Genomic DNA, 7,926 nt, shown 5'->3' with positions numbered 1-7,926 from the left:
AGAGAAAGATATTCTTACCATTTTTCTCTGCATTAAAAAAAACCTAGCAAGTTTCTATTGGAATTGTATTGGTTACATCCTAAATTCAAGATAACTGACATCTTTACAAAATTAAGATTAGGTCTTTCTTAACGCCAATGAAATACTATAATTTTCTTTACTTTGTGACTTTGCACAACCTCGCTAAATCAAGTGGGTCCTAGGTTTCATATTTTGTTGATTTTTTAAAAATAACATCCTTATGTAAATTTATATTTTATCAATTTCATTTTTGAGATTTGGTAGTAAGTTAATCTTTTATATACATCATATATCTAGCAAATTTGATCAATGTATTTATTATGTTAACTTTATTATCCATCCTGAATATTTCATTAGACTTTGTAAGTCAAAATTATGTCATCTGTGAATATGGACTTTTTTCATTTTCTTTTCAAGTCTAACAAAATTTACTCCCTTTATTGTTTCTTTTGCTCCGGCTGAGATCTGGAGGACAATACTGAAGAGGAATGGTAGTACCAGGAATCCTTGCCTTAATCCCAATTTTAATCAGAATACTCCAATGTTCCTACTTGAAGAGTCCTGTTGCCTGTAGGTTCTGGGTGGGTACTGGTTATGAGTTTAAGAAATGTTCCTTCAATTCCTAGTTAAGATTTGTTTTGATTATTTTAGAATCATAACTATGTGACAGATTCTATGGAACCTATTGCCCTGATCAAATGTTTTTATCCTTTAATTTATAAACACAGTGGAATACATTGACTTTCTGATACTAATCCATCCTTGAAGCTGTGGAGCAAACTTAATTTGTTATGAAGGATTATTTGCTTCATATACCAGCAGATTTGGATTGCTAAGTATTTGTTTCAGCTTTTTCCATCTATGTCAATGAGAAAGAGTACCCTATATTTTTTTTTAAAACTTCACCTAATTTGGATATCAATTCTCTCTTGTAATAGTTTCCCTCTTTTTAGTAATCTGTAAAAGCTTATCTGATAGGAACTTTATGTACCTTAAATACATTTAATAACTTACTGCAAAAACATGTAATCCTTTATTTTAAAGAGCACATTTTTTAAATGCAGTAAAATGTACATAACATAAAATTTACCATTTTAACCATTTTTAAGTAAATGGCTCCATCATATTACATACATACACATTGTTACGTAACACATCACCGCCATGTTTATAGACTTCTTCCCCAACTGAAATTATATATCCATTAAACACTAATTGAAATGTATGTTTTTAAGTGCTGAATTTCTACTGATTCTTAGAATATTGCCTGTAAGCAGGAGAAAACTATTGGGCATGAAGAGACAAATGGAAAGAGTAGAGGACATTTTATTTGTAAGAAAGGACATTTTATTTGTGCAGTCTTAGGAAGGTCACCAGAAACCATAAGGTTTCTTCCACAAGTGATGGTTTGGTTTATGTATATGTATATATATAAAACCCTGAGGAATAAAGGTTTCTTCAAAAAGGTGAAACCCTCACCTCAAAAGCCTTTGTAAGATGCTATACTAGAGAGGTCAATGGATAGGTCTATGAATTGGAAATTAACTTGAGTTAGGAAAAAACTAAGTGATGTTTCTTGTTGATCTGACTTAGAGTATTAAGACTCATGCCCACTTCATATGAGTTCTAAATATGGATTTCAACCGATAAGGTGTTCTCCCAAAGGCTTCAGCAGAACTCTTTCACTATATTGAAGTTGCTACTGGAAATCATAATAAGAAACTTAGGTCAGAAAGGAGCTATTCATCCTGCATCTGCCACAATGGGAATATTTTTCTAAATATTTTTCTAAATGGGAATATTTTTAAAAGAATAAAAATATTCTTTTCTAAAGAATATTTTTCACAATTTGACTACTCTGACACCCAAGGGACAGCTTTTAGGTATTGGGAACTTTAATATTAAAAGCACTCATATCAAAGAAGGTATGGTCTATATACACAATTGAATATTACTCAGCCATGAGAAAAGATGAATTCCTACCATTTACATTGATGTGGATGAAACTGGAGGGTGTTATGCTGAGTGAAATAAGACAATCAGAGAAAGACAATTATCATGGTTTCATTCATATGAGGAATATAAGAAATAGTGCAAAGGACCATAAGGGAAGGAGGGGAACTGAATAGAGAAAAATGAGAGAGGAAGACAAACCATGAGAGATTCTTAACTCTGGGAAACAAACTGAGGGTTGCTGGAGGGGAGGAGGGGGATGAAATAACTGGGTGATGGGCATTAAGAAGGGCACATGATGGGATGAGCACTGGTTGTTCTACGCAGTTGATTATTGAAAACTACATCTGAAACTAATGATGTACTTCATGTTAACAAATTGAACTTAAATTTTTTTTTTAAAAAAGCACTCATATCAATCACAGCAAGTCTCCAAAATTACTATCAACTATCAACCTGTTGACATCTTCTGAAATTAGCTTCACCTTTTCTGGGGTACAATCTTTATATATATCTACTCCACCTGAAATTCTAGACAGTCTGTACAGTGGCAATGAGGAACTAGAAACAGAAGTTTGCTCTGTTTATGCTGTGACTGAAGCTGAAATGCAATCATGTCCATTCCCAGCTTCATGGGAGGAGACAGAGCTCAGAGATGTGTCCTGGAAATAGGGATGTACTGCAGAACTTTAGGTGTAATTATCTCTCACTAATATATTCACTGTGGGTTTTCATATGTTGTTTGAAGTGACTTTACAGAAAATTGGACATACCTTTATCTGAGTATGAGACATACTCATGTTAGTATCACCCACCAGTGCCATCATTAATGCAGATGCTTTGAAAGGCTCATAGATTAGTGCAGAGTTGGGAAAAATTTTTTTCTGTAAAGATCGATACAGTAATTATTTGGGGCTTTGCAAACCATTTAGTTCTGTTGCAACTACTCAAGTCTGCTATTGCAGCCCCAAAAAGTGATAGAAAATATGAAATGGATGGGCAGAGCCAGGTTCCAATAAAACTTTATTTACAAAGTGGACAGTGGGTTGTATTTGACTCCTAGTTTATAGTTCACCTATAGGGAACCGTAGCCATAGTTCACTTACCTCTGCTTTAGTGTGAATTTACCCCCCACACACATCCTCACCTCCCTCTGTAAGGAAGCAAATTTGGGATTCACATGTGTCTATTAACTTCCAAATATTCCAAACACTTCCGCAGGCTTACTTAATTATCATGTAACAAAATGATGTTTGAGAGTTACCTCACCCAAGTGACTTATTAAAAGGGTGATTTTTATGTTTAACTTGTTAGGCTTTGGGGATTGATTCCATTCTGATATTTATTTATTTATTTTTTATTTATTTATTTATTTATTTATTTATTTATATTTTGCCTCATACACATTCATAAGAAGATATTCATTATTGAAGACGCTCTGGTCATCCCAGTATATTTTTTACACACAGACCTTGAGGATATCATAAAAGTGAGTGAATGGAGATTAGGGGTCATTGCATAGTTGCAATGTGTCTGCATCAGATGACACATAGGCTTTTTTTTAAAGATTTATTTATTTATTTATTTATTTATTTATTTATTTATTTATTTCAGAGAGAGAGAGCACACAGTGGGAAGGGGCAACAGGAGAGAGAGAATCCTCAGACTCCCTCCTGAGCACTGAGCCATTGTGGGGCTTAAATCCTAGGACCTGAGATCACAACCTGAGGCAAAATCAAGAGTTGGCTGCTTAACTGAGCCACCTATTTGCCCCACACATATGTGTTATTATATAACTTGTCCACAAGTGGTAAAACAGCATTGGCTATATTTTTTTATATAATATACTCACAACCTTGATATTAAATCCTGGTTGGCCTACAATCATATAAGGTCATAGTTCTCAAGCAGTGCACCCAGGGCATGCTACAGTAAACTCACAGTGGTACCAAGGAGTATTTTAAATTTTTAAAGAAAATCTTTTCTTTGAGATACTCAATATCTGTCTATTTATCTATCTCTTTATAACTATATTTCTTTTTTTAAAAGATTTTATTTATGGGCAGCCCGGGTGGCTCAGCCATTTAGTGCTGCCTTTGGCCCAGGGCGTGGTCCTGGAGACCTGGGATCGAGTCCCACAACAGGCCCCTACATGGAGCCTGCTTCTCCTTCTGCCTGTGTCTCTGCCTCTCTCTCTCTGTGTCTCAAATAAATAAATAAATAAATAAATAAAATCTTTTTAAAAAAATAAAAAATATAAAAGATTTTATGTACTTATTCATGAGAGACACACAGAGAAAGAGAGAGAGAGAGGTTGAGACACAGGCAGAGAGAGAAGCAAGCTCCATACTGGGAGTCTGATGTGGGACCTGATCCCGGGACTCCAGGATCATGCCCAGGGCTGAAGGCAGATGCTTAACTGCAGAGCCACCCAGGTGTCCCTGAATTGTTCTTTGAACCTTTTTTATACCAGTCTTTATTAAGCTCAGTAACATTTTATTTATTTATTTATTTTTTAATTTTATTTATTTATTCACGATAGACACACAGAGAGAGAAGCAGAGACATAGGCAGAGGGAGAAGCAGGCTCCATGCAGGGAGCCCAATGTGGGACTCGATCCCATATCCCAGGATCACACCCTGAGCCAAAGGCAGATGCTCAATCACTGAGCCACACAGGCGTCTATTTATTTATTTATTTATTTATTTATTTATTTATTTATTTATTTATCTAATATGGCTTTTCTGTTACATTATTATTTTTCTAATTCTAGAATTTCTATGATAGTGAAATTAACTATACTGGAGCTATCCATAATAGCTCTTAATTTTTTTTCTATCATCATTTCCACTTCTTTGTCCTTTTGCTTTTTCTGAAATAAATCATTGTGTTCTATTTATATATTTTTTCATATTACCTACCTATAACTAATTCTGTTTCAACACACATCTTTGTCTTTAGGGATTTGAGTATAGTCTTTCCGAGAGCCAGGCCTATGGGTTCCTTCTAGGGCCAGAACTTCCATATGAAGTAAGAATGCCTTGCCGAGGTGTGAAGTAATCTTTTGGAAGCAATAGCCTGAAATTATACAATGCAACTCACCTACCCTACACACAAATGTAGTCTTCATAAATTACCATTTTAATTCCACCATAACCAACTCATTGTTCAGATTGACTCATATCCATCTCCCTGACTGATTCTTTTAATGCCCTGGATTAAACTTCATTTCATCTTTCCAATCCATTTCCAAATATATTAGAAAACTAAACAATATGCTTTCAACAAAAAAGTTTGTACAAACAAACAAACAAAAAAACTAAGAATGAAAGGTTAACAATAATGTATCCTTCTTAATACAGAATCAGTTTCGTAAAAAAACAATGTAACTTGCAACCATGGTTTCGATTTATAAATTATAATGCTGAAAAATCTACCTAGATGTGAAGCTATCAGAGCAAGAGAACAAAAAAGGGCACATTCAAGTTTTGTTCTTAATTATAGAAAGACAGTATCACTTGTGAAAGCAACAATTCATGTTTATACTCTAGAATATGCCTACTTTATAAATCATTTTACTTTTGTAACTGGTACACATTAAGTGTCTTCATTAATGAAAGGGTACATATTAGAGAAAATGTCCTTCAAACTGTATTGGGAAACACAGGATTCTAAAAATTCCCACAAAGAACAAATAAATCAGCTCAGGTCCTGGCCAGTCTTGTTTCAGAACCAAAGTAGGGTGGGGGTAAGGGAGTGATTTTGTTAAACTTTTCAGCTTCACATCAAACTAAATGCTGTCTTGAATGCCTTTACTGTGTAACATGGTATAGATCTGCTTCAGTATTCAAGAAGCATAAATCCTCCATCTGGATTATATTGTAGGTGTGAAAGTTTGTAGTTGAAAGACATGTACTTGGCAAAAACTTAAAATTACAGGAAGCTTTCTGAGTAAGTGAAAGGTGAGAAATTACTACAGTCAGAAGATCTGAATATCTGATTTCTTCATTTTGAATTTTACAGTTTTCTTTACAGCACTTGGAAACTTAAATGAGTCTAAAATCACTATCATTTTATATTTATTTTTTTTAAATCTTTAGAAACATTTTGCTCACTGATGTAGGAGGCCATTTCTTTATAAAAGTGCTATAAAATATACAGAGAATCTTGCATTTTACAATGTGTAATATACTAAGGGTCAAAACCAAAAAAAGAGAGCATAAGAAAAAAGCAGACTTTAACAGAAATGTATGTCCCCAAAGCTATATTTCTTTAAATTTCAAAACTTTAAAGTAGAATGACTATAGTAACACCATCCTTAATGTCAAAATAGAAATGCCTACTCGACGGCAGGCTTCTCTGAGGTCCTTACACTTCTTCAGAAGGAAGGATGTAGAGCCCTGCACACACAAGTGAGTCAGTCCTTCCAGGCTTCATACTGCACAGGTGTGGTCTTGTCCACTTCGCTAGGAAAGATTCCCAATCTGCCATGCCAGCCCACGTTGCTCTCCAAACTGCATTCCCAGCTCCCTATTGCACATGTCAGAGGCATCCCTAACACAGGCACAGAAGCAAACTAGTGTTTATAAGGTTCAAGAAAAATCTCTATGCCAATTCCTATACAGGTAAGTACATCGGGAATTTGGAAATCATCCTCAATTCTTTCTTTTCTTTTCCCTGCCTACCTAATATGACCCCTTACACAGACACACTTTTGAAGGACCATTTTAACTGCCATATACCTCTCACTTTCATCCCTGCCTATCTAAACCTATTATCACACCATTAGTTTAGAGTCTTACTATTTCTTTTTTTTTTTTTTAATTTTTTTAAAATTTATTTATGATAGTCACAGAGAGAGAGAGAGAGAGAGAGGCGCAGAGACATAGGCAGAGGGAGAAGCAGGCTCCATGCACCGGGAGCCTGATGTGGGATTCGATCCCGGGTCTCCAGGATCGCGCCCTGGGCCAAAGGCAGGCGCCAAACCGCTGCGCCACCCAGGGATCCCTAGAGTCTTACTATTTCTTTACCCCAGTCTCCAGCAATCCTGAAAATTGGTTTTTCTGTGCTCAGGTCTCTCTCCTTTTTTTTTTTTTTCATTGAGATGTAATTCGTGTATAACACTGTATTCGATTACAGTGTAGAGCATATTGTTTGATGTGTGTGTATATTGTGAAATAATCATTACAGGGGCTTTAACTTGAATATCACCACAGAGAGTTAGGTGTTTTATTTTGTTTTGTTTTGTTTTTTATTCTGGTGATGACAACTTTTCAGATCTACATTCTTAACAACTTTCAAATATACAATACTGTACTGTTAACTATAGTCATGCTCTGGATGGTACATTCCCAGCATGTATTTATCTTGTAACTAAAATTTTGGTCTCTTTTTATGCCCAGAGTGACCTCAATGCTGTACATCTTCAAGAACAATATCTGATTTTGTCAATTATTTTTAAATTCCCTGTGGTCCCCAGTGACTATAAGATTAAAGATAAATTTAAAGACAAACAACTAGAAGAATTTATGTGGATGATATTTATAAACATGCAAATAATATAAATAAAAAGTAATTGTATATAAAATAATAACATTTTTTTTTTTTTACATTTTCTATTTTGCACATACAACACCATTGTAGTGTAAAACAGAGACTTAGGGATCCCTGGGTGGCTCAGTGGTTTAGAGCCTACCTTTGGCCCAGGGCGTGATCCTGGAGTCCCAGGATCGAGTCCCACACCGGGCTCCCTGCGTGGAGCCTGCTTCTCCCTCTGCCTGTGTCTCTGTCTCTGTCTCTCTCTCTCTGTCTCTCATGAATAAATAAAATCTTTAGGAAAAAAAAAAAAAAACAGGGACACCTCGTTGAGCTCTGCTTTGGGTTCAGGGCGTGATCCTGGAGTCCCGAGATCGAGTCCCACATCGGGTTCCCTGCATGGAGCCTGCTTCTCC

This window comes from Canis lupus, chromosome 22 (genome assembly GCF_011100685.1).
Source record: "Canis lupus familiaris isolate Mischka breed German Shepherd chromosome 22, alternate assembly UU_Cfam_GSD_1.0, whole genome shotgun sequence".
NCBI lineage: Eukaryota > Metazoa > Chordata > Mammalia > Carnivora > Canidae > Canis > Canis lupus.
Note: the sequence above shows the minus strand (reverse complement) of the source record.